Source organism: Microtus pennsylvanicus, chromosome 1 (genome assembly GCF_037038515.1).
Source record: "Microtus pennsylvanicus isolate mMicPen1 chromosome 1, mMicPen1.hap1, whole genome shotgun sequence".
In the NCBI taxonomy this organism is placed as follows: Eukaryota; Metazoa; Chordata; class Mammalia; order Rodentia; family Cricetidae; genus Microtus; species Microtus pennsylvanicus.
Genome location: NC_134579.1, coordinates 71,190,128 through 71,217,895, shown reverse-complemented (window position 1 = coordinate 71,217,895; position 27,768 = coordinate 71,190,128). Strand labels below are relative to the sequence as shown.

The 27,768-nt window shown below is 47.9% G+C and overlaps 1 protein-coding gene across 4 annotated transcripts in view; it reads left to right on the top strand.

Moving 5' to 3' along the window:
* The first annotated feature begins 1,933 nt into the window (after positions 1-1,933).
* The window catches only part of St6gal1 (ST6 beta-galactoside alpha-2,6-sialyltransferase 1), a 139,952-nt gene continuing 114,117 nt past the window's right edge, over positions 1,934-27,768 (top strand). The window contains exon 1 of one of the 4 annotated variants that reach the window (XM_075967773.1): positions 1,934-2,439. The gene's annotated coding sequence lies outside the window, so the exon portion shown is untranslated. Of the gene's footprint in view, positions 2,440-3,228; positions 3,362-27,768 lie in introns of those variants that run through there. The other 3 variants (XM_075967768.1, XM_075967780.1, XM_075967785.1) reach the window with 3 other exon arrangements.

Here is a 27,768-nt window from a genome sequence, read left to right as displayed (position 1 = left end):
TCACTGCTGAGGTTCTTCTTAGATCTCCGCTGATGTCCATTTCTAAATCAGTCCTCTCACCCACACGCCTTGCTCCTGCCTCCATCTTCCAGCATGGCAGTGGGAGAATCAGTGCAAAACACAAAGATGTACTGCATGCAATCGGTAATCAATACAAAACACAAAGATGTACTGCATGCAATCGGTAATCAATACAAAAACACAAAGATGTACTGCATGCGATCGGTAATCAATACAAAACACAAAGATATACTGCATGCAATCGGTAATCAATACAAAACACAAAGATGTACTGCATGCAATCGGTAATCAATACAAAACACAAAGATGTACTGCATGCAATCGTTAATCAATACAAAACACAAAGATGTACTACATGCAATCGGTAATATCGTTTTAAGGCTTCTTAATGTAGCATAAGAAAATTGTCAGCACCCTTTCAAATAAAAAATCTGAGTGGTGTGGGAGGTCCTTGTGTCTATGTATTGCTTTTATTGGTTAATGAATAAAGAACTGACTTGGTCTATAGAATGGGAGGAGGAAGGTGGGGTCAGAAAGAGCTGCCATGGAGCCCCTGGCAGAGTCAGACATGCTGAAACTTTGCTGGTTAGCCACTGCCATGTGGTGCTATACAGATGAATAGAAATAGGTTAAATTAATATAATAGCCAATAAGAGGCTAGAGCTAATGGGCCAAGCAGTGATTTAATGAATACAGTTTCTGTGTGGTTATTTCGGGGCTGAGCAGCCAGGAATGAAACAAGCCACCTCCTTCCAACATCCAAGTTTGTGTGCCACTGTTTAGTCACATTCTAGAATGTGCTGTTCTGAACATGCTCGATATGTTGACTTGAAGTGACTCGATTCATACAAGTCATTTCAAATAATCATGAGAACAGTACTGTGCCCTAGATCTCCGCGTTGCAGAAGAGGAAAGACTGGCCCAGGGAGACTATGGAACTCACCCAAGAACAAATAGCTGCTTGGCCCCAGACCTGAATTCACTGTCTGGCACTTTCTGATTCAGGTCTCTGGATTAAGCCACTGCCTCCATAGCGGCGGGGGGAGGGACAGCAACAGAGCGGCTTGGAATCAAGGGATGGAGGAAGCGCAGCCTGAAAGAAGGATGCTGGGGAGGAGGATGCAATCTTTCCTTTCCCAGGTGGGTGGTGGGAGGTGGCTACCTGGAATTGAAGAGACCCGCTCTGGTGCTGGGGTTCAAGAAGTCTTCCCAAGGAGACATTTTGCTTTCCCAGCCCAGCAGTCGTCCGCTTCCCTTGTGCTCCATTTTATCCCCCTCTCAACAGAGGCGGATATTCAGCAGGTATCTGGGATGGGATTGCCGCCTCTGGAAGGCGCCTCTCTTCTCTGGTATACATGAAGAACTGAAGGAGTAGCCTGATGCCTGCTTCCAGGCCTCTTATAGATCATTTTCAGTCTTTCGGAAGTGGCCACTGGGTAATCAGATATGGTCAGCCTGCCAGGCTGCTTCTTGAACAAGATGTTTCCTCCTGACTTCTCCAGTAGTCTTATCCTAACCCTAGTGGAAGGAAGCCTGCCTTTACCATTTTAGTGGAGGCTTGCCTGCTTGCATACCTGCAGAGAAAAGTTCTTGGTCGCAGGTTCCAGAATATTTTTCCTTTCAAAAAAAAATTAAAAAAGAATGTTTGAGGATGCTGTGTACTGGCTACGTTTGATGTTGGGAAATTTTCGTTAAACTCTAAATTTTAGAGTCTAAAATGTATGTGTTCTACACAAAAAATTCAGAGGGGTTAAACTGACTTCCCCGATCAGGGTCATTACGTGGGGCCAGCACATGCACCCTTGTTAAGAGCGTTTTTTTCCCAGACCACACCGAATCCAAAACTTCGGGACGTGCAGAGGTGGTGGGGTAGGGGTGGAGACAGCATTTGGGCTTCCTTGCCTGACGCATTGCTCCGCCCCACTAGCCTTGCTCTTTGTAGGGGGCCTGCAAGATTCCCTGCTTTACAGGGAGTCCTAAGCAGGCACCTTTAACCTTGAGCCTGCTCGCTGGCGACCCCCAGAGGGCCAGTATGGCTTGGAGACCGCTGTGAATAAGGACTCTAGTTCTAGTTTTAACGACTCTATTTGCATAACGGAGACTGAGCTTCCTCCCGCCGGTCTGCAGTGCTTTTCTTCCCTCCTTCTCCGAACCCCTGCTACTACATCCTCCCCCCAGTCCCTCACTGCTCCCCCAAGGCCCCCTTCTCAGCGGACTCACTCGGAGCTTGAGTGCCGGACTCTTCTTCCCCGGCCTGGTGAGGTTCGGAGGCACCTGGAGGTGTGGAGTCCAGGACCAAGCCGGGCTAGGGAGCCGCCCTGGCACTGCCTGACCCTAACAAAGGGAATAGAGCTCCCGGCCGGCTCGAGCGCGCGGTGGGCACAGCGGCTGCCGCCTTCCCGGCTGAGAGTGCTGCCAGTGAGTAGGGGCGAGGCGGGCGGCACTGGCCGGGAGGAGGGGTGCAGGGGTGAGCTGAGGGGCAGCCTCCGATGCCTGAGCAAGAGCCGCGGCCCGGGGCTGGGGGTGTCCGTCTCTGGCCCAGGGGAGGGGCAGGCACCCTGGCCTCCCGCTGCTCGCCAGTCTGCACACCCATAACAAATCCACGTGTGTGGGGCCCGCAACGCAGCATCTGTATTGTGTAAGCCGTTGCGTTGCAGAACGCGGGTCCCTTCCTATCTTGCCCACTGGGGTAACAGAGACTGAGGCTGGTGGAAGGAGAGGGAGCGCATGCACCACAACAAACGCACGTGTGCCCCGTTAGGGATCTGGGGGGTGCAGCTAGCCCTGCTCAACAGCCCTGGTGAGCCTCCTGCAGGCAGAGGTTATTGTCCCAGCCAAACCCGTGGGTGCGGTGCTTGGAGACGACACTCACTGCTGGAGGGCGAGAGGTGTTTCGAAAAGGTGTTCTGTGAGGGGTCGGACTAACCCTGTAGATTTTAAAATGAAAAACAAGCAAGAAAGAAACTACCAAAGCCCCCACCCCCACTTGTGTGTTCTACCCTTCGGCACGTGCCTTGAGGTGACAAGCCCTCACCTCTCCCCCGAGGTTTCCTAGAGATGCGGGTTGAACCAAGAGTCTGTAAGTTATCCTTTAAAACAGACTCGTTCCGACACACCATTGTCCCCGTGCTCTGGCGATTGCCTCTGTTGGGGAATCTCGAGCGCCTCCCTAGCCTACCAAAAGAATAGTCCAATTTAAACCAAATCCACCAGTGAGGTCTTGGGTTTCGCTTGCACTTCGCTTCGGAGGTCCCTGTGCCTAGACCCTCCAGGTGTCACTGGCTCCTCCTCTTCACGCAAAGCCACCCAGGTCCTCTTGTCGTTTCCGAGGCTCGCGGAGGTAGGTCGGTTTTTTGGGTGCTTTCGCTTTACTTTCCGTCTACTCATGCAGCCAGATTTTACTTAGTGAGATCTGGGCTTGGCAGCTCGGAGGATGGGGTGGGGGTGGGGTGAACGGATCCTGGACGACCTGTGCAGTAGTGACAGCACCCCGCCTAACTGATGCGTCACTTCGGATAGTTCCTCTAGAGGCTAAGCGGTCTCTGAGGAGAGCTGGACAGCCTCCAGCCATGGACCATTGTTACTGCAAGGGTCTGGGCGACAACTAGAGAACCTTGTATTTTACAGGCAGGAAGCTAAGGTCTGAAAGTTCAGCCTCCTGAGTGTGGGTCTTCCAGCTGCTCTGCCTTCATCCGAAGGATTCTGCGGTTAGCTTAAAAGGCAGTCGCCTTAGGCAGAGCAGTTGAGAGTTAAACAAAGAAAATAATTCAAATTGGGATCTGCACCCTTCCGTTACGGCTTTCAAGAGTTCCCTGTGCAGCAGAGAAGAGAGATTTAGAAATTCCCCGCTCGCCAGCCTATCCTGCTTCCATAACTTTGTTCTGCTCTCCTGGCTGCCCCCTTGTTCTCAAGTTGAACTAGGGCCAACTATAGAGCCTTAGATGTTTTGCCTCATATCCCGGCGCTAAGAGGCCTTTGTTTGGGCAGAAGCAGGGGCTGTTGACATCAGTCCCATTGGGAGGAAAGTGTCTCTTGTAATCCGCTGCTCCTGAGCCCCTCGCTGGAGAACAAAACATTGTTTTCATTGATTTTATTTAATTAATTTATCTATTATTTATAAGTCCCATGGAAGTAACTGTGCTTTTCGTGTTTGGCAGAGGAGAAGCAGGCAAAGGAAAGAACTCTGAGGCCAGTTTCCCAAAGCTAACTATGATGTGTGGCCCCCTCCTTTCATCCCTCACCTCCTAGGTGTCTTTACCTTCCCCTTGCTTTCCACATGGTTTAACTTTGTAATGCCAGCGTAAAAACCACAGCTCTCAACTTAGGGAGAAGGGATAGTTTATTCTGGAGCCACTTTGAGCAGCCATGGCCTGGGAACACAGATTTAGGTGACCCCCAAATTCCATGTTCCAGCGTGGAAGAGGTTACAGGGAGCCTGTCTAGCTTTACAGAACAGAGGAAGTCATAAATTAAGTCAAGCTTAAAATACGTTGGTGGGTCCATCAGAGAGGCAGGTATAGAGAAATGCTACAGAAAAAAACGCTGGAAGCTTTTCTGTAGACTCAAGATGCTATCTGGTGGCATTCCTAGCTTTTAGTCTCCTGCTAAGTTAATAGATTCTAAAAGGCTTTTTATCTTGAGTTCCAAGATGTTAATTTCGGCATGAGGGGTGGTGAGGGTGGGGTGGGTACAAGGAATGGCTTTCCCGGAGGACCAGAACCTAGTCAGGGATAAAGCAATTAGCCTCTGGACCTGCACAATTCCAATCTTCACAGCAATGAAATTCTATTCAACCAAGTGGTCCTTGCAGACGATTCACAGCTAGGTGCCTGTGTCTCCTCAGAATGCTACCCCTACAATGAACTTGAGGCTCCTCAACCCTTTTGCTTCTCACATGGGAAAATTAAGGACCCAAGAAGAGAAATTACTTGCTTCCCAGTACACAGAAACACTGCCAACCGACTTTTAGTGTCTCTTTTTTTGCGTCAAAGGGAAGGTGTTGCATCAAACAAACTGCTGTTGGTACCCCAGAGTAAAACCAAAGTTATTATGGTTGCTATAACAACACTCTTTAAAGTAAGGCGAAGAGTTCCTTAAGGATTTAAATGGGGTTGGCTGGTAAGCAGAGGAATGGATGCTGGTCCAGTGTAGATTGTTGCAGTTAACACTGAGGTTCAGTTTCCTTTGACTTGCTGAGTGTGGTTCACTTTGCGCTTGTTTCTGGGAGCTGCTTTGCAGATATTTGCAAAGCAAAGGACAGTGGGAAGTCAGAAGACCAGAGACTCCTTAGCTTCTGGGCTGGGCTCTGTTCTTCTCTTTCCTGGTGGATCTGCCCGAGTCTGCCCTGGCTCTCCTGGGAAGTAGGTGCTGCTGGAGGCCTTAGAGCCTGAGGAGGGTGTGCACGTATTGTTCATGGCTCATACCTGGCATCAGTGTGTGATGTTTGTGGTTAAGAAGAACTTAGTTAGGGAAACAGGTTTGTTTTTTTTTTTTTTGCATATTTAGTGCAACAACTTTTTTGTTGTTTGTTTATTTATTTATTTATGTTTTTACATCTTGACCCAAGTTTGCCCTCTGAGTTTCTCCCCTCCAACTGCCTCTATCCAATCCTTCTCCATTTCTATTCAAAAAGGGCCACATCTCTCACGAATATCAACCAAACATGGCATATCAAGTTGCAGTAGACCAAGCACTTCCCCTTGTATTAAGGCTGGGCAAGGCTAATCCAGTAGAGAAGAAGGGTCCCAAAAGCTAGCGAAAGAGTCACAGACACCCCTTGTTCTCACTGTTAGGAGTCCACAAGAGGACCAAACCACACACCTGTAACATATATGCAGAGGGCCTCGATCAGCCCCATGCCAGCCATCTGGCTGTTGGTTCAGTCTCTGTGAGTCCCTTTGAGCCTATGTTAGTTGACTAAGCGGATTTTCTTACGATGTCCTTGACCCCTCTGGCTCCTACAATCCTTCCTATCCCTTTTCCACACGGATTTCCGGCATGCCCCCTGGTGTCCGCATGTTTCCCTTAGTGGCTGGATGAAGCCTCTCTGTTGACGGTTGGGCGCCGATCTACGAACATAGCAGAATGTCACTAGGAATCATTTCACTGACTTTTATTTTATTTTATTTTATTTTATTTTATGACAGTCGTGTCTGGTTCTATCCTAGGACTCTGGGTCTTGGCCCTCGTAGGTTGCTGCGCGTTTACATTGCACTAGGTTTCTAGCTTGTCTCGGAGATGCTCCCGGATTCCAGTTGTCTCTCTCGGTACCCTCTTCCTCCCTCCTACCCCTACCTGACCCCTCCTGGTCACATCCCCACCCTAGCCTTCTTGGGAAGCATGTTTGTTTGGTTGTTTGTCTGACTTCATGGTAGCCCTCTGACTTCCTTAGATGGGTCTTGATAAGCCCATGCGCAGCACTAACAATGGTGTCGTTCCGTGTTACATACTAGGGATGCTTTTCCTAAGTCATGACTAGGAAGGTCATGTCAGCTTTCTGAATTGAAGTGTTCTGGTTATAAAAATAAGACATTCCCGTTGAAGAACAGGCCAAAAAGGATTGAGAAACAGGGAAAAAAAAATCCACTGACCCAAACATCCTTGTACTATCTGGCAATTTTGTTTCTGTATTTCATAAACAAACATAAACCAAGCAGAAAAAAAAACTGATTTTTTTTCAAAATAATTGAGAATAATTGTATGTATAGTTATAGTTCTTTTATTTCAGTTTACATTAAAGTTTTGACGATGACCACATCAGTTGCTAGCACCTTTAAGTTCCCATGGACCTATGAGACCTGGCCACCTCAGTGTTTGTTTCAGTGAGGGCATGCCGAGGAAGAAGCTTCCACCTCCCTCTCCTATCCCATCCCTGCCTCACCTCTTCAAACATCAGCCACAGTTTTTCTTTGAGAAATTCAGAAGCACTGGCAATACAATAGACATGAACGGACCCTGTGCATGGCCTTGAACTATGGTCTTGCTCTTGTGACCTCCAGAATCTTAATAGCAAAGTTTCTGTAAAAGCCCAGTGAACAACTCCAAGGCCATTCACTACCTCATTTGACATATGAGTAAAAGCCACCTAATCCAAAGGAGGAGAGAGACCCGAGTGACAAGAGACCAGTGCCCGATGCTGCTGATCACAGAGGAGAGAACCTGTCGTGACGGGGAGAGCAGTAGACACGGCTGTGGAGGCTACTCCTGCAGTCAGTTTTACCTGTTTCAACTGATATTGCAACTAACATGCTAACAGACTGGTTCCACTTTTCTTTCCTGGATCTCCATAGGCTAGAGTCCCAACCTTTGGATCATCGGGTCGTGCTGTAAAAGGCATGGCTGTTGAAGAAACCCTGGACCCTGTCTTGACCTCATTACTCTGAAGCATGTCCCAGATATCTTATTAGCCAAGCCATAAATATTTCACTCAGCCTGATAATGCAGATTGAGTTGTGTTGGCTTCGGGCCTTTCTCTTCTCTTGCCATTATGGGAACCGTTCAAGCTTTTGGGGAGCGGGCCAAGGAGGAGAGGGTACAGTAATCCTGGGAACTGTTTAAGCTTTGCTGCTCAAATATGGAGGTCATGCCATGTCCCCAAAAGACAAAGACAGATAATACAAGATACAGAACTTAGAAGAATCAGGAGACCCGATTTAAGCAAGACGCCACCTCTTATCCTTTTTTTTTTTTTTTTTTTTGGCTTTTCGAGACAGGGTTTCTCTGTGGCTTTTGGAGCCTGTTCTGGAACTAGCTCTGTAGACCAGGCTAGTCTCGAACTCACAGAGATCCGCCTGCCTCTGCCTCGCGAGTGCTGGGATTAAAGGCGTGAGCCACCATTGCCCGGCTTCCACCTCTTCTCTTAACTAGTTGTCTGCTTTTGGCAGATGACTTGGAATTTTTAAAAATACTTATTTATTTATTTATTTATTTTTACAGCACATTTACAAAAATTTAGTGACTACTGACCAAGGTAACCTCAGATGGCCAGTATCAGTTAGGTCTAAATCATGCTCAAGCCTGGCCTTCCTTTCTGAGAGGCAGGGTTTCCTGAAGTGAGAGTTGGGGGGAAGGCCCCACCCTCCCTGTCACGCTCTACTGTGGTGTGTCTAAGGTGTGGTTGCTCTGACGCACAGCTGACCTCCAGTGACTCTGCTTGTCACTCTTCCTTCTGTCCCCTCCCAGATTGCCCGCCCTCTCCCCCCTTCCGCCCTGCTTCATGGATGGGGACAGAGACAGTCTTGGTTCTGCCATTCATTCCTTGAGTGACATGTCCTTCTGAAGCCCCTCTTTATTAAGAGAAGGGGCAAGAGTTCATGCCTATCTATCTCTGACTTCAGTGAGTCGTGGTTTCTTCTGGGGCTGGACCGTAGGAGGAAGAGAGAGGGTCTGATGTGGTAATCAGTAAGGTCTCGTTTTACTGGCATTCTCATTATTCCTGAGCTTAGCCTGGGACTTGTGGTCTCTGTATAGCTTGGGGTGTGCCAGGCACTCAACAGTTGATCTTCTCCCCTGTCCCCATTCCAGCTCTGACAGCAAGTCAAAGATGTATGCCAGTTTGAGAGGCTTTTTCAGAAAAACAATAAGGGAAATCATTTTATAAGATTCAGATAATAAGGGATTAACCAACTTCCCATATGCTGTTCCTCCCACGCTCCATTTGTTTGTTTGCCTGCAGCCCTGGAGATCAAACCCAGTTGCATGCATCCGAGGCAAGGGATCCCTGAGCCCTGGCCTCAGCCCATCCACTTCCCTAAAGTGATTTCTCCTTACAGGGATTCCCTTCCAGCCCTTTCTGCCTCAAGTATTTATGGTCCCATGCAAATGCGTTTTTTTTTTTGTTTACTTGCTTGTTTGTTTCTGGAAACAGGATCTCACTGAGTTGCCCTGACTGGCCTTCACCTCACAGAGAGTCACCTGCCTCTGCCTCCCCAGTGCTGGGCTAAAGTTGTGGGCCACCATGCCTGCCTGGCTCAGATGTACTTTACAAACCCAGGTGAGGGATGACATCATGACTGCCACTTTACACGCGAGTCTTTGCAGTTGTGTGGAAGGGAACGCTGTCTATATCCGTGTGCACTTACTATTTTTTTCCAGGTCTGCCTCACAAGTCTATTTTTTGAGTATACTTACTTAACCTATCTTCTGCTGGCAGATATATATTTGTCTGTTTTCATAAAACATATTTCCAGTGTTTACACGTTGAGTTGCTTGTAAATGTCAGTGAGTTACAAGAAGCCGGTTCAACAGACTCTGTGGAGGGTGGCAAGAGCAGGAGCCCAGGGACACAGGGACACCGAGGACCACCCTGAAACACTGGGCTAGAGGCTATCCAGATTGCTAGCAAGAGACTGTATTTGGATGAAGAGATATTTTTGGAACTAGCCTGACCTGGTTGGGTGCCCTCAGCTGCAAGTGCAAAATCTGAGCTGCGTCGTCACCTTCTTCCCCACTCCATGGAGCCAACTTCGCCTGTTTCTGCTCTCAGGGTCAGGTCTGAGGATCTTAGGGAGAGTAAGGGGGTGGGGGGAGAAGTGAGAAAAGGTGATGTTTGTTCCCAGGCTCTGAGGGAGGGGGTTTTCTGCTCCATCTTGCTTTTAGGTCCTTTAGAAGGCTCTGCCTCCCGAGTCCCTCACACGGAGGCAGGGCTATCGCAAGGTGGGTGCTGATGACACACTGGTGACGGATTCCATGTGCGAACCGGAGCTTTTTATCCTCTCGGAGTTAAAGAAAAACAAGAGGCTTCTCTTGTGGAGAGTCTCGCTGAGTGATTGGTGTGGAAAGGAGAACCGTGATGAGGAACCGTGGGCTGGGAGGGTGGGTGGCCGTAGGTGAAGGAAACAGAACTGCCCAGCTGGCTGGGGAGGGAGCGAGGCTGCAAGGTGGAGAAACCCTTTTCAGGGAGACGCCTCAGAACCGGATAGAAGCGGAAGGCAAGGAAGTCCTTGGCTGTGTAGGAAGGAGCAATAGATGAATACTAGGAATGAGGCCATGGGATGAGGCGAGGACAGAAATGCCCGTTTTCATCTCCTCCACAGTGTGGAATGATGTGGAGGCCTTCAAAGAGGCCTGACTGTAGTTTCCCCTCGCGCTTGGCAACCCTCCACTGCTCTGTCCTTGACTTCAGCTTGGCCTGACCTCATATTCATAAATTATGTTCACATGAGTAAATATACCACATACACTTGAGAGGACCAGGAAACCTGGCAACTGGGTGAGAACTATGTGTCCTAGGAGGATCACTCTAGAGTTCTCCGCATTATAGCCTTTCTAAATCCGCTTCTCTCTCTCTTCCGCCTTGTAGAGTTTTAGGGCTCTGATGCCACTGCTTCATCTATTTATTTATTTTAAATTGCAGGGCTGGGAATCAACCTGGGGCCTCGTGCATGTAAAGCAAGTACTCTACCAGTTAAGCTGCACAGCCGGCCCCTCAAGCAGCTTTAAAATCTGGATCTTGTATCCTCTTGATGGTCTTCTGGGCTGGAGCAGAGAGTCCTGCCATGTCATTTTGCTTAAGCTTCAGTTTAGTCTGATGAGGGAAACATGGCTGTTGTAGTGAAGGCCACTTGTTTGTTTCCTGGCTGTTTGGCAGCTCAGACCCTAAATAATCACACAGAAACTGTATTAATTAAATCACTTCTTGGCCCATTAGCTCTAGCTTCTTATTGGTTAGCTCTTACATATTAATTTAACCCATTCTATTAATCTGTGTATCACCATGTGACTGGCTTACTGGCTAAAGTTCCAGTGTCTGTCTTTGCTGGGGCTACATGGGTTCTCTCTGACTCTGCCTTCCTTCTCCCAGCATTCAGTTTAGTTTTCCCAACCTATCTAAGTTCTGCCCTATCAACAGGGCAAGACAGTTTCTTTATTAATAAGTGATACTCACAGCATACAGAGGGGAATCCCACATCACTTGGCACAGGTTTTGCTGTGTTCTTGGTTCTCTTTAGTCATTGCGTGTGTGGTTTTTTTTTTTGACACTAGTAGGTCCATTTTGCAGATGAGAAAAATCAAGCTCCAGAGTTGGCCAGAGACTTGCCCACAGTCCTGCTGTTGTTGGGGTGCAGTCTAGAGAGGAGGTGGCTCTTTCTCTACAGTCAGCTACAGTTGATTTCACTGCCAGCATGCCAGCTTTCTCCAGTCCTTTGGGGTCTGAGAAATGCTTGGTTTTGTTGTTTGGGGGGTGCTTCTAATTGAGCGTAAAGGACAGTCTTCCCTCACTCCCCGTGTGCCATACACCGTTATCCCCTGTTTCGTGGGCGAGGAAACAAAAACCGAAAGCGACCTGGTGACATGTCCAAAGGCAGGCCACTCAGTGGACTGAGCTGCTTGGACTTGAGTGAGTGCATCCTGCTCTCCGGTCAGACTTTTGGCCCCCACTCCAGGGCCTGCAAGGGCAGGCTGAGCCCCGACTTGCTGGCTGAGATACCATTCCTTCTCTTTCTGTCTTTCAAGGGGCACATCCCCCCAAAACCTTCATCTTTCCACCTGTGTGTGCTGGTATTAACCCACCTCCGCTTCACTGAGACCGGTTGCCTGATGTAGACCGTCCGCATGGCCTGGTCCTCGGTGCCCTCCTATCTGTTTAGCCAACCAGTAGATCAGAAATCTCCAAAGAAGCCTTTACGTGACAAAGGGGAAGAAGACTGTTACTTTTCTTAAAATGTTCCAGATTCATACAGGAGTTCAAGCCTTACCTGTGAAACCTATGGGATTGGGATGGGATGGGATGAGGGGGTGGGAGTGGGGGTGGGGGCGGGGCTGGGGGGGGACATGATAGGTAGGAGGGATTTGGAAAGGATCAAAGCTCACTTTAAAACAAAACTGCTGTCTTACCCAAAGGTGAATGGGCTCTTCTGCTGTTGTCTTCATCTCCCAAGATCGTTTCTGGTTTCTGGTTTGCTGTTGGTTTTGGGCTAGGGGGAGGAACTGTAGGGTCGTCGTTCAAAGTAAAGTTTACTGCACATTAAAGTGAGACCTCGGAGACAGAATGATGAAATTGGGGACTGAAATAAGGCTATAGAATTACAAGAGAAATAATGGAGAAAAACTCAGACGATAGAGCTGCGAGTATAACAGCAGCTCAGTGGCAGAGCGCTCTCCAGCTGAGTAAAACTCCCGGCTCAACCCCAGCAACACAGGCACCTTGTGAAGGGAACTGCGGCCGGATCCGTTAAAAACCAAATTGGTGGCAGAGAAGGGAAACCACGCGCTGAGGACCAAACAAAGACACGCCTGCCGTCTGAAGGCTGTACAAAGTGACAACAGGGGAGTTTTTAAAAAAATTATCTTTACATAATGCGGGGTTCCATAAAGCCGCTTCCATGCAAGCCTCTAGTGTGCTCTGGGCACATTCCCTTCCAACCCTCATGTTCCAGCGTTGGAGAATTCATGCAGGCATACACGTCACCTGTTCTTGTTGTCCAAAATTTGGCCACGTGGCCACGCGTGGCTGCAAAGGTGTCTAGCAAGTCTCCAGCTGGGTGTTGTGTATCTCATAAGCTGCTAGAGAAAAGGCCTCACAGAGGAGATAGTTTGGCTGGGTGCTGAAGCTGAGTTCTGAGGTTAGGCTTTGGGAAAAGAACATTCCTGACCCAGGGTGGTAGTGAAAACACTGTGGGGGAGTGGAAGCCTGGGTCATGGTGAGTAACTTGTTGTGGCTGGGAAGACAAAAATAAAAGAACAGCTACTGTTCATTCCGAAGCCCCAGCCTGCCAGAAGACAAGCACATGGCTGTATAAGCCGAGGCTTTCGGCACCAGATGTTAAGCTGAGGACGTGACCGCTTCCGAGGTATGGTTGAGGGGAAGGTTTTACTGTAGATGCGAGGCATCTGAAAGACTCCAGAGCAGAGAGAGAGAAAGTAGTAGATTGAACATGGCCACCAGACTGGACTTGGCCATGAGAGGAGAGAGAAACGGCGAGAGTGAGAGAGGGGAAGAGAGAGTGTGGACAAAGGAGACCAAGAGAGAGGTCACCTAGAGAGAAGACGAAAGAGAGAAGGTACAGCCCCAAACGGTAGGTTTTTATAGGAATGAGAAGCTGGGGGATGGAAGCCCATGAGCTGGAGAAGTTTAGGGCAGGGGGCAGGGTGAGGAGAACCAGAATGTCTGCATAGACGTGATAACAGGTACTTGTGATATCGAGAGAACCTGGAGGCCAGCACTGCTTTGGTAGGCTAGTAGGCACCACAGATAGCCATTTGCCCCCTTTGACAGGGATTAGGAAATGGCTCCTTTGGGAGAAGGGATCGGGAGCCAGATTTTGGTGGACCTGACAGTGTCTGAAAGTCCAGCAACCCTGTGGAATGCATTGTTGTTTCTCCTGTGCAGAGGAGGACACTGAAGTGGAAAGTGGTTTACCAAAAACCATGCCATGTGAAGTTGTGATTTGTACCTCATGGGCTCTCTGAATGCCAAAGGCTGTGCTTTCCTCTTGTGCTATGATTTACAAAGAGACCTGATTGCTATCTTAATGAAACAAACAAACAAACAAAAAATACGCAAGGCAAATGTGAAATAAGTATTTCTCAGGTTGCATTTTATCAATAAATGTGTTACGTTTTGTAGGTAAATATTTTATGTGCTTGCCTAATTATGTTTACCTATAAAATAAAGTAGACTTTAGCTGTGTCTTAGTTACTGTTCCATTACTGTGAAGAGACACTATGAGCAAGGTAACCGAGGTAAAGGAAGCATTTCATTGGGGGCTGGCTTACAGTTTCAGAGGGTGAATCCAATGACGATGGGAAGCCGACAGGCATGGTGCTGGAGCAGTAGCTGAGACCTTTACATCCTGATCTGCCAGCAGCAGATATATACACAGAGAGATGCTAGACTTGGTGTGGCCGTTTGAAACTCAAAGAAATTCACATCTCCTCCCCCCAGGCCATACCTCCTAATCCTTCCAATCTTTCTCAAATGGGTGCTACCCTCTGGTGACTAAGCATATAAACATGTGAGCCTACAGGGACCATTCTTATTCAAACCACCACAAGCTGTACATTGGATAGCTAAATCTTTAGCTCTGATAACTATTTATGGTCCAGACTCTGGCATCAGGCCACTTAATGACATCCCTAACTTCTTTGTTCCTAAAAGGGGTGAGAATTGTGCCCCTGCCTAGTCTCAGGAGGTTTTATGTTTAAATTAGGTTGCAGCTGTCAAGGGACAAACGAGGATTATTGTAGACATGAGCTTTGCTTTCCTAAAAGTATACAATGGCTAAAGCCCCAGCAGTTGCCTGAGGGGATGCTCACAGCCAGGGACAGGGTCTCTGAAGCATTGAAACAAGCAACTTGGTCAAGAGGCATGGCACTGTGCCGTCCTGACTCAGATAAGTTGCCCCGGGCTGCTCTGGGAGGCAGCAGAGAAGGCTGAGCTGGCACGGGTGCTGCCCTGGCCTGGTGAAAGACTGTTCCTCCAGCCTTTCTGGTTGCTGGGAAATGCTTGGGCTAGGGAGTTGGTCTGGATGACTGTCAACAGCTTGGCGAGGGTGGAGGAGACTGTCCAGACGTGCCAGGCCATGAGGAATGTGAGAGCTGCCAGGCGAGCAGTCCCCTGGCACATCTGGGCGAGGCTGGTGGCTGGGAAAGAGACAAGATGGGGTTGTCAGGAACTGTGGTGACAGTCCTCATTCTGCAGAGGTACCTGTGAGGACAGAGTGGGCCTGGGAAAACGAAATCTAGGTGAAAGGGCATCGAGATCTCACCGCTGATGTAGCGTGGCCTGGAGCACCCATCTTACTTCCACTCTCGAAAGAACAGGATCATTCTAGGTCTGGAGAGGGTTCCGTCATGGTCTGGAGGTCCAAAATCCTTAGTGTAGGAGAATGTGTGCCCACATGTATGGGCGTGGTTCACAGATGTAAGTATCCAGTACACTCCATACAATTGAAGGAGTCTACCTTTCTGTATCCCCTCGTGAGAGCCAGGCCATATGTCTCTATACTCAATGACAGACAGCCTTAACCTTAGTTCAAATGAAGCCCTCGAAGCCCACGGAGAAGAGAGTACTTTCATCTCTTGGACTATGGAGTTTTCTGTTAGACTGTGGTTTCTTGGGCAAGTAGGTATTGTGCACAGCCCCAGACCCAACAGAGGACAGAACTCCGGGCCATCTCCAGGAATGAGCTCAGCTCGCCTGGTGCTCATAGGCCAAGCTTGGCCATACCGCGTGAACAGCAGCTCTGCAGGGAAGGCCAAGAGAGCTGGTAGCGGGAGCTGTAGCAGCCAGGGCAAGCGGCACCTTGCATCTGTGCGCAGAGTCAAGCCAGGTAGTATCAGTCAAGCAAGCAGAAATGGGAGAGAGGGCATGTCTGGTATGGCTTACGGCTATGAACTCTGGTGGGGATCCAGGCTTAGAGCCATGTTGGTCTGAGCCTCTTAGGAACCAACGCCATAGGAGTTTGTTCCAGGTGAGCGAGGGAGGAAAGCAGCCAGCCTGGCACGCTGACAAAAACCGTGGGGGCTGAGTCATTCATCTGTGGGCTGTCTTTGTCAGGTAGTGTGCTGTGGGGCTGGAGGATGCTGGCCCGGGGCCTGAGCTGAAGGAGGAGGCTAATGACAGCGTGAGGAGTACGTTTCCCAGAGATGCTTCCTGCTAGAGGGCATGTGGCGGCTTCTCTTTTCATCTTCACAATGAGCATCTTATCCTGAGCTGGTTTAAAGGAGGGAGGAGACCAGGCAAGGAGGAGCCCCAAAGCCTCGCCCAGGGCAGCACTCCTGTACCCGAAGAGTTCTTGGGTCTCGGCAGACAGTCTTGGTGACTCACAAAGTGAGGGGAGCAGCTTGCTGCCATCCAGTTACCTTTGCAGTCTCACTTCCCCAGAAAGCCCTTAGCATTTGAGGGTCAGGGGTGGGGTGGGGTGGGGTGGGGAGCACGTGATTTCCAGCTGGATGGACTTGGGTTTAAATTCCAGATTTAAGCTGTGTAAATTTAAGTGCTGTTTGTTCACTCTATGAACTCAGCTCCTCATTTCACATCGTGACTGGCATTAGTTATTCCTACATTATAGCATTGACATGCGTGCTCAAACTAGAGCTGAACACGTGACTGTGGTCAACAAATGGCTGTTTTAAAGACCACAGCCCAGTACCCAGAATTTACAAAGTGCTGCCAAAGACAAAGTCGAGGAGACGACTGCCAATGAGCAATAGATTAACGAAATGGATAGGCAGTTCTCAAGAGAAGAGACACAAATGGTCAGTAAATATTTTAAAACCTGGTCAACATCCATAGTTATTAGCGAAATGCTTTTTGATATATTATCCTAATCAGAATGGCTGTCACCAATAAATGTGATAACTAACGTCAGAGAGGAAGGGGAAACCCTTATTCGTTGCTAGTTTGGAGTGCAAATTATACAGTCAAATCAGTATGGCACAAGTTATTATGGGGGTCCCTCAAAAAATGAAAAACAGAATTTCCACATGACACCGCCATTCTACTCTTGGGCATATACCTAGAGACTCTATACCCTCCAACAGAGATGCTTGCACATGCGTCCATGTTCATTGCTGCTCCTTTGACAATAGCAAGGAAGTGGAACCAACCTAGATGGTCGTCAACAGATGAATGGATCATGAAAATGTACTTAGACATATTTGTCCTCGTATTTGGATTTTAGCCTATAACATATGCATGCGTGTATGTAAATAGGCGTAAGAGTGGTGTCTTAGGGTTTCTATTGCTGTGAAGAGACATCATGACCACAGCAATTCTTATAAAGAAAAACATTTAAATGGGGCTAGCTCACAATTTCAGAGGTTCAGTCCATTATCATCACGACAGGACATGGTGGCGTGCAGGCAGCCATGGTGCTGGAGAAGGAGCTGAGGGCTCTGCATCTTGATCCGCAGGCAGCAGAAGAAAACCGAGTGCCACGCTGGGCATTGCTTGAGCATAGGAAGTCAGGAGAAGGCATCCCATTTTCTAGAAGTAGAGGTAAGGGTGGTTGTGCCCTGCCATGTGGGTGCTGGGAGTCAAACCCTGGTCCTCTGTGAGAGCAGCAAGTGCTCTTAGATGCTGGGCCGTCTCCCTCGTCCTGAAAACGTGACTTAAAAGGTATTCTGGGAGAGGGGTTTTGAAACCTGATATTTTCTCCTTTTTTTCCTGTTTATACTATATCAAATATCTATTACTATATTATTTAACTTGAAAATCATATTTCTATAGATAAAGTGTGACTTTAATTTCAAAATTAAGTATAGTAGCTCTTTTTAATGGTTATTTTCAGTTACTGCTTACCTAACGGGCCAGATTCTGCTAGGCACTGCACACGCAAAGGCGGATGAGAAACAGTTTCTCCCTGGTGGAGCTTCGGTCTGTGAGGAGAGGGAGCCATGTGCAGTGAGGCACAAGAGCTGGACCAGTTGCTGATGGACGGAGAGGAAGGACAGGCCAGAGAATCGATGGAAACCCCGTCCCACCCACAAGACTATCAGGAAGAAAGAGCAGTTTTCCAGGCTTTTGCAGTAGGAGGACCAGACAGAAGCCACACTGTTGGAATTTGGCCATAGACTTCCTCACAAGGAAGGCAGGAGCTGCTGGTAGAGGCTCCCTTGGCAAGCAAACTCGTGGTGCTTCGGCTCCTGCTGGCATTTGAGCCCACTCAGGTCGGGCTAGGGCAAGGTCGGTAGTCAGGTGGGTGGACATGGGCAGGGAACCCGGCCAAGCCTGACTATAAGAGGGTGTTAATGTGCTACTTGTCATTACAGAGTTCTTCCCAGGCTCAGGGTTCAGGTCATACGTGGGCCTCTCTCAAGCCATGAGACTCATCACTTGACTGGGATCTGTGAATGCAGAGAGCAGGATCCAAGGAGCGTGGGCAGGAAGGGCCTCACGGTCCAGGAGCCCTGAAATGCTGATTGCAAGTTAGGAAAGAGTTTAGTGGACAGAGCGACTTCTGCAGTTGCTGGGAACTCGGGCAACCTCGTGTGCAGCATTTACGTAAAAAAGAGCCAGGGATGCCCTTGGTATTCAGGGTCTCGGTAATCTACAGACAAACGTAAAGCCATGTGATAGACATTTGGTGAGTCATTTGGATGAGATAAGAACAGACACTTAGTCTGCTGGGCTGTTGGGTGCCATTTAACTGATAACAGAAGCAGACACAGCAAGTTTCCTTTGCTGGACTCTGCACTGTTCCTGCAGACAGTATGAACTTCACGTTTCTCTCCTTCAATCCCCATTAAATCCAGTACTCAGAACCACACCTGCTTCACAAATGGGAATGTGGCGTGAGAGGTGGTGACTCACCCCATCTTGCTGGTCTCACTAGCTCAGATGCGGTCCCCTTGGTCCTGTGTTCTCACCTCTGCCCACCGTTAGTGTACCTGAATGTAGCCCTAGTTCTGCCCCAAGCTAACGAAATTAAAGTCTTTGTCAGATGGCTCTGGGCAGTATCCTTTTCTTAAAGCTCTGCAGGTAATCCCCAGGCAGCCATGGCTAGGAACTGTTGTCTTGTCGTCTGCAGAGGTGTTTCACACTGTCTTCCTTTTCTTCACAAGGCTCATCCCACCTTCTTGATAGCCGGGGTTTCACATTTGCCTGAGTAATGGTGTGGATGAAGAGAACGTTCGCATTGTTTGTCTTAGCTGGTTCAGGTCACTGTAACAGTTAGTAACAGTAGAGATTGAGAAGCCCACAATCAAGGCATTGGCAAAATCACTTCTTAGTTCCCAGCTGGTATATTGCAAGGGGCTGCTGTGTCTCTGAGGTCTCTTCTATAAGAGCACTAATGCCATTTACGATGGCAGAGCCTTCCAGACCTCATGAGGTCCAGCTTCTAATACCACTGTGCTGAAAGTTAGGAATTCAAAGTACGAGCTTTTGGGGATGCAGATATTGAGACTTTAACACATCTCCATCATCAGATTTGTGCCCATATGGTCTCCTTTTTGCCTGCTGGCATGGGGGCACCCGTGTCTTAGTCCCTGTTCTATTGCTATGAAGAGACCCCTATGACCAAGGCAACTCATAAAAGGAGCATTTAATTGGGGACTGGCTTACAGCTTCAGAGGTATAGTCTGTTCCATCATGGCAGGGAGCATGGCAGCATGCAGGCAGATGTAGTGCTGGAGAAGTAGCTGAGAGCTAGCTACATCCTGATCTGTAGGCCAAGAGAGAAATGACACTGGGCCTGGCTCGGGTATTTAAAACCTCTAAGCCTCCCACTTCCTCTGCTCCTTCTAATCCTTCCAATCCCATCAAAGAGTTCTACTCCATAGTAACTAAGCATTAAAATATATGAGCCTGCAGGGGCCATTCTCATTCAAACCTCCCCACTCCCAGTTGCTCATTTGCGAATCTGTCTTATTTTATCTTAATTAAAGGTGTGGCTCTGGCAACTCTTCCCTCTCCAATATTATTTTTCTGTTGTAACATTCCACTTGTTCCCATCTCTCTAATGTATCTACCTAGTTGTCCATCTATCGATCAACCTATCGCTGAATGGCCACTTTGTCTCTCCGCTATCCATTTGTGAATGTCTGCACATTTCCTCCAATTTCTTACGCATTCTAGTAATTGCCCTATTTTTCTGCTCCTGAAAATAATTTTCTGTTTCTTTCCTGCGGTTTATCTTTTCTCACTCCCATTTAAGTCTGGTCTGAGCATCAATTTTTTTTTCTTGTTGCTCCCCAAGCCTCTACCCATAAGGCACATCAATAATCTGCCAAAAGCAATGGCCACATCTCAAGCCTTGTCTTGGCTTCTCTGTAGGAGCTTGTATAACAGGTTGTCCCACCTTCTCCCGGCTTTTGGAACCCTCTCCTTGCTCTCTTCTTAGCCATCTTCCCTCACTTTCTGTGGTTGGCTCATCATCACCTGATTCATCACTTTGGCCTCTTCTCTGGACCTCAGTCCCTACCAATCTCCTTCATTCTGTTATACTGAAAAGCCTCTCTTTGTATCACACTCCAGACCTTTCAACCATCCACCAAACAGGCTTTCTCAGACGTGCAGCAGATACCCCAGTTACAACAAGCCTGAAAGTGAGCTGCTGTCCTTCTCTGAAGTCACTACCCTACTCCGGCAGACGAGAGTCAGAACTTAGGACACCCGAGTCCTTCTGGATGTTTCTTCCATGCGACGCTCACGAGCACAAACCACGCTGGTTGTACCTTCGTAGTAAATCAAGTAACAAATTGGTTATTTGGTTCACCAAATTCCTGCTGGCTCAGGACAGGTTCATCTCTATTTTGAATCTTTAGGATAATTTTCTGCCTGGGCCTGCTTATATTTTTGCTTCTATGCTCGTTTTCAAAAACCACCAGATTGATCATTTCAAAAGTTGCAGTAATACATGATTTATTTTTCTTTTTTTAATTTAAGATTTAATTAATTATTTCATTCATTATGTGTACAGGCCCTCAGGCCGGAAGAGGGATCCATATCTCATTATGGATGGTTGTAAGCCACCATGTGGTTGCTGGGAATTGAACTCAGGACCTCTGGAAAAGCAGCCAGTGTTCTTAACCGCTGAGCCATCTGTCCAGCCCTGTAACACATAATTTCTTTGCTCAAAAACTGTAAAGGTTTCCCACCTAACTTAGTTCTCTTAGATGTCTGCCCCCACAGGTTGCATCTTCTTTACCTCTTCCTTTTGTCTCCTCACTGAGGCCTGCACCTCAGACACAAGGCATATATATGGCTGCCCCAGGGCCTCTGTGTTTGCTGGTCCCTCTAGGCTGTTCCCGCACACAGTCCTGTGGTTTGTCCCACCTCTTTCTTTTTCAGGCTTGTGTGTGAATGTCTTCTTGACAGACAGTCCGACAGCCTGATATAGAATAATGATCTGCCCCCTCTACTCTCACACCTGGCTCTTTCTCTTTAGCTAGTTGTCCTGTCTTCTAGTAGCATACAAAGCTACTGATTTACTTCTGTTCTTTTTCCTTTAGAGAGTTTTTTTCATGAGGCCAAGGAAAGGTATTTTTTCTCTCCATAGCTATTTTCCTAGGACCCAGATCCAAAATAAGACACTAGTGGGTTGAATTTAACTAAATCCCCCCAACACCACTTCAGAATAACCGGAGTAACCCAGTTTATAGATGAGAAGTCTGAGGCCCAGAGAGGGAAAGTGACTTTCTGAAAATATCATAGCTTGCTAGAACAGAGCTACGACTGAGATCTTCCCAGTGTCCACTTCATCATCGTCATCTGCCATCTTTCTGGCAAGTTTGCTTCCCTAGCATTCACTTCCTTAAGAGACCCCAGTTTTCAGCACCATGCTGTGGGCAAGAGGCCCCTGCAGAATAACAAGATCCCTGCAAACAATGTTTTGAATGTGACTGGAGGTATCGGAAGCTGAAATTGGATGCCATGTATGTAAGTTCTATGCAGAAATCAAGTTATATTGTTAACTCATTTGGTGGAACTGAGGTGAGGGCCTATATAAAGCTATGCAAATTTTTGTAACATTATTTTCCTTAAAGCTCTTTCCAGGAATGTTATCAAGCCTTCAGAGCTGACGAGGATCTCTCACAGGGGCTTAGAGAGATGACTGTGTGGTCAAGAGCATTTGTTCTCGCAGAGGACCCGGGTTCTCTACCTACCTGGTGGCTTAGAACCATCCATAACTCCAGCTCCAGGGGATTTGATGCTCTCCCTTTTACCTCCATGGGCATCAGGCATACGTGCAAGCAAAGCATTCTCACACAGACAATTAAAAAGAAATCGATCCTTTTTATTAAAAACAAAATCTATCACAGAAGGCCAAGATAAGAGGGGGTATGTGTGACATACTGTTCTGCCCCAGAGGCAAGGAGTAGGTGGGAGCCTGCTAGGTCCTCACTGAGACAGGCCAACCACCCACACTGGCTAGACAGGGTGATGCTCTGTTTGTTGGCAGTCATGTGATGAGTGGAGAATAGTCAGAACTGAGAGGCCCACAGGCCTACAGATGCTTAGATTAGGAGTTCCCCAATAAAATGTATAGAGTGATCTCAGCAACTCTGGGCTACAGCCTGCCAGCTCAGACCCCACGCCTCCACACGGTTTTCATGCTTCACATTGGAATGTAATAGGATATCTAAGGAGCTTAAGCTATCTGAGGAGAACTGAGATACGGAAGACAGAAACCAAGAGGCAACAACAGCAACAGCACCAAGCAATGCAGGCGATATAGAGAGTGGTGGGAAACTTCAGAGCTGGGGTGTGGTTCAGTGGTACAGTACAGGAAATGAACAGCCGACCAACCAACTCCCCTAAACCGTGATGCTAGACTCAGAAATAAGGTTTGGTGTAGGTACATGTAGCAAGGAGAGCTCAGAAAAAGAGAATGAAGTCCTGGAATAAAAAGCAGAAGGAAATAGCTACAGGGTTTGGATGAGAAAGTTGCAACAAATAAAGAAGGCTGAGGAATGGAAAATGATTGGGTTATTCTTTAAAAGCCCAATATCTGAATTAGCAAGATGTACAGAAGAAGGGAATAGGGATCCTGAAGGAGAAAGCATCCTAGAAATAACAAGAAAAACGTATTGGGGCTGAGGAGGCAGCTGAATTGGGAAAATGCTTACCTAGCATGCAGGAGGGTTCTCACCTTAGCAGGCACAGCAGGACATGACTTCCTCTCTGGTCCCCGAGGACACGCCCGAATGCATTTATATCACAAGCACACCCAAACACACACAAAAATTGAAAGCAAAAATCAAATTTTAAAGAAGAAAAAAATTATATGTTTTAAAAAAGGGCCAAGGAGGCTGGAGAGATGGCTCAGTGGCTAAGAGCACTAGCTGCTCCTGCAGAGGACCCAGGGTTCAATCCCCAGCACTCACATGGTGCCCCACAACCGTCTGAAACTCCAGTTCCAGGGGCTCCAGCACCCTCTCTTGGCCTCCACAGAAATTGTGCACACAGTTAAACACATAAAAAAAATTAAAGACAAATCTAAAAAAAAAAAAACCCAGTGGCAGGGTGCTTGCCAAACACGGGCACGGGCCTAGGTTCCTCCATTAGCTCCAAAAAGAAAAACCAAAACCCAAACCTGTGTACATAGCCCTCTCTTGAAATTCTAGTAATGCGTGACCTCAGAGAAAATGCAAAGATAAGAAAATCAGGGTCATCCATGGCCACTTAGCAAGCTTGAAGTCAGCCTGGCTGTATGAGAACCTGTCTCAAAAAAGAAATAAGCAAATAACTAAATACAGAGAAGAATTTTTTCCTCTGTTTTATTATTATTCTTTAGATGACTGTTTTTTTTTCTATGAAGAGACGGAAAGGGTGTGAATTCCCAAATAAGAGAGGAGGTTGGGAAGATCTTGGAGGAGGTGGGGGAGGGGAAACCATGATCAGAATACACTTTATGAAAAAAAAGCTAATTTCAACAAAAGAAAACCAGAAACATACAAATAGAGAGAGAACTGCAGTGTTGAAACTATTTGACCAGAGTACTTGGAACAAAGCGCTACAAATGGAAGCAAAAAAAAAAAAAAAAAAGACGCATGCAGATGGAAGCCTCTAAACAGTGATGGGGTGTGACCCAGTGGAAGAACGGGGGCACCAATAGCCTGTGCATGCAAATCAATAGGTGAGATGTGAAACTCCGGAGTCTGAGTGGATTCTGCGTGAGAACAGAAGGATGGCAATGCTGGCTAGAAGACACTGAATCCAGACCTTTGAAAGGAGAGCTCTCGGAGCCGTTCAGCAGATAAACGTGCTTGCCACCAGCTGGGCGGTGGTGGTGCACACCTTTAATCCCAGCATGCAGGAGGCAGAGGCAGGCGGATCTCTGTGAGTTCAAGGCCAACCTGGTCTACAAGAGCTAGTTTCAGGACAAGCACCAAAGTCCACAGAGAAAAGCTGTCTCCAAAAACTGGGGGGCAAAAGTGCTTGCCACCAAGGCTGATAACCCAAGCTCAATCCCCAGGACTCCCAAACCAACTCCTTCATCTTGCCCTCAGAAGTAATACCCAAGGACTATGGCATCCTTGCGTGTGCACCTGCACACTAAATAAATACGCAAATGCATTTACATATTAAACATTTCCAGAGGAGATGACTTCTGAGAAACTGCCAGCGAGAACGAGTGGGTGGCAGGGTGGTGCTGTCTGATGTGCCCGTTTCCCGCCTCCCACAGGGGCTTTCTGAGAAGCTACGGCTGCCGTCTGTTCTACCAACTAGGGAGTAAACCAGAAAGAATAAGCGGGATTGCCTATTAAGCCCTGAAGCCATCTAGTTTGGGTTTGGTGTAGGAGGAGAGGAATTTCCAGAAGGGAGAACTTCAAGAAATTAAAAACAAACAAAACAAAAGAACCGTATCGGTTACATAACAGTTTGGGGCTGTACTTTGAGTCGTATAGTTTTGCGAGAAAAATAAGGCTGAATCTGTGAGCGATCGTTATGTAGAAAATTAGGCGTTCTCACAGGAGACAGTTGTGGACTCCAGAAATGACAGCTAAGCGGTGTGTGTGACAGGCGTGAGCCATGACACCCCACATGACTCTACTGTGAGCATAGCCTCACGGTCATCATAACGAGAAGCTCTGAGGTTGACTGAATAGGATCGGTGTAACTTCGTTAGAAGTATGTGGGCTCAAAGAGAACTAAATCTTTTATTTTGGGTAATAGGAAGTCTGTGACTAACAACACCTAGAGCTCAAAACAAGAGCCAGTAAGTGTGTGGTTTTCAGAAACTGCAGTAGAATAGACATAGCCAAGAGATGAAAGTTGTTGTGTTTGGGCCGCAGAAACCAAGGCAAGGGAGGTCTGGGAAGGGGCTGCTGCTGCTACTGTGAGCCTGGCGGGATGCCTCGACAGGAAGGGTCATGGATGTGTTTTGCTTTGATTGAAAAGCGGGCTCAGGATTTCCAGTATCTGGATGGGTGTTGAAATCAGGACGGTGACGGCTGTAGACACCACGTTCACGGCATGGTCACGTAGATTCTCCTTGTGGGTATTTCCTCCATGGTGGTGGTGTCAGAGGAGCTTAGCTCTGAAAAGGAACTCCTAAGTTTTTTCTCTCTGTTATGAGAAACCACTCCTGGATTTTGTATTCAGCTCAGATTTAATGTCAGCTCTCGACTTGGAGTGAGCCATGGCTTTTGGGAGGCAGGTTTGTGAGTGAAATTCTTAAGCTCTGTGCCTAGGCTCTTTACTAAAACACCCATCACTTCATCAGCAGATGGGTGGAATGCTGCTTGCCTCTTAGGACCATGTGAGGGATAAAGAGGTCTATGAGAACACAGAGTGTCCTGCATGGCAGCTGATACCTTAGTGAGAAGAAAACCCATAGGGAACAGCTGCAGCTAATCCTTGGTCTGAGATAGGAATCCCATTAATGCTGGGCTGGAGCCTTACAGACGAACCTTTGAGGGGGAGCATGGGTCGTGGGAGGGGGTAGAGCGGGTAGAGGAGGTAGGGGCTGTACCATCAGTCATGGAACTCAGCAGATGTTCTTATTGAATTTCCAGTACAGTGTTTTCTCATAGGAGCCCGGCAGATTCACAGGGCTCAGGTCTTGGGATGTCTTCTGTGTAAGAATCTCTAAAAGTACTTAGCTAATTTATGTTCATGGCCAAATGTTACCTGGAAAAACGACCTACACCCCAAATAGTTTAGAACAATGACTCCAGGGTCAGCAGCTACTCCTTTACCCTAGGCTTCAAGTGCCTGGTGGTGGCTGCCCATGGATGCCAAGGGCCTGGACTATGCTCCAGTCCTGTGACAGGCTATGGCACCCTGACTGGAAAAAGGACTTGGTAGCATTGCTCTGCTTCACAAGCCGAGACCATGAAATTATCAGTGTCCGTTCTTGCTCAGTTTGTGGGCTTCTTGGGCAAGAGGCACTGCCAGCAGTTGAAGTCTTGGTTGTGGTCTGTGGTCAGTACCTCATGCAGCATTACTGTGGGGGTTGGGAAGCATTCCCGAATGCTCACATCCCCGAGGCGGGCCCCTTCCTTACCTTCCTCTTTTGCCGTCTGGATGGAAAAAAGAGGGAGTTGCTACCAGAGTAACGAGATAGGGGGCCATCCAGTGAGGTGGGAAGACTCAGAAAGACCAGACCCGGAAGAAGGCCTTGGCCGCTAGGGCCCAGGAGAATAATTGGAAACCAATTCAGATGTCAAACTCAGTGAGTGACCCTTCTGGGATCTGAGGGTGGCCGGAGGAGAGAGAGCTGCTGGGAGAAGCAGGTGGAACTGAGAGTATAGACTGAATGACAGCTGCGTGCAAGCGGCCAGGATGTACATGGCGGGCGTCTAAGTTACGGTTTCTATCATTGTGAAGAGACATCATGATCACGGCAACTCTTATAAGGAAAGACATTGAATTGAGGCGCTGGTTTACAGTTTCAGAGGTTAAGCCCATTATCATCGTGACAGGGAGCATGGTGGCGTGCAGGCTGACATCTTGATATGCAGGCAACAGAGAGTGAACTGTGACCCTGGGAGTAGCTTGAGCATAGAAGACCTCAAAGCCCATCCCCACAGTGACACACTTCTTCCAACAAGGCCACACCTCCTAATATTGCCACTCCCTTTGGGGGCCATTTTCTTTTAAACAATCACTATGGCGGGGGGGAAAAGGGGGTTATGGAAGGAATAAGGAGCTATGCAAGTGGACCAGTGACCTCCCCAGTGTGGGTAGAAAAATCTTGGCAAACTCACCTTTAGCATCTTTAGTACTTAGCAACCCCAGTTGGTTCACAGGTCCAGACTTAGAGCCTGTGAGAGATTGTCGGGTATTTAACTCACCCAAATTCCATCAACCCAAAAGTGGAGTTGCTGGGTCTTGAGGTAGGTTGTTTTCTAATTTTCTGAGAAATCTCCATACTGATTTCTAAAGTGACTGTACCAGTTTGTACTCCCACCAGCAATGGAGGAATGTTCCCTTTACCCCACATCCTCTCCGGCATAAGCTGTCATCAGTGTTTTTGATCTTGACCATTCTGACAGGCGTAAGATGGAATCTCAGAGTTGTTTTGATTTGCATTTCTCTGATGGCTAAAGATGTCCAAAGGGGGTTTTGTGAAAGATCAAGGATGAACAAAATAAAAGCAGAGTTCACTGCTACTGTGGCCACCAAGCATGTGCTCTCTGTCCAGGGTCTGATGGCTTCTTGTCTGCGTTTTCCAGCCTTTGCCTGGGTCACTGCATGCCAGCTTCATCCTACCGCAGGTCCCTACTGTTCTTGCCTTAATCTTGTGTGTGTCATTTGCTTATCTCAGGATCTGCAACTTTACCTTAGCAGGGTCTATCAACAACATCTACTTTCTCTCTTTAATTGACCTTAAAGTCCTTTCCTTTATCTTCCGGGGTAGGCCTGGGAGTGTGGGTGACTTACTATGAATGTTGGAAACCTGCAAGGTATTTACTCAAGAAGTTGGAAGAAAATAAAAAACACCCAGAGACCCCACGAACCTCTCAGGGGCCTGCTACAGTGCAGAGTATACAGGGATAGTCAACTAGGAAAGGCCAGGAGAAGGGCTCCCCATGGCCTGGGACATCAGGGTCTCAGAAATCCACCAGATTGGCTGGTGAATTACTATCTATCTTTCACTAAATAAAGGTGGTCTAGAATAAAGAAGGCAAGCAGGTTGATTACAGAGAATATATGTGTGTGGGGTGTGGAGTGTAGGTTGGGGGGGGGTCTTTCCCACTAAAGATGCTGGTGAGCCAGCTGCCCAAGGCTCTCCCATTGCTGGAAAGCCCCTTCTGGCAGGCCTGCAGCTGATCTCTGGCTAGCTGTGAGCATGCACCACTGGCAGCCTGCCTTTACCACAGTGCCTCTGGCTGGCTTCTGGTGTTTTGTTG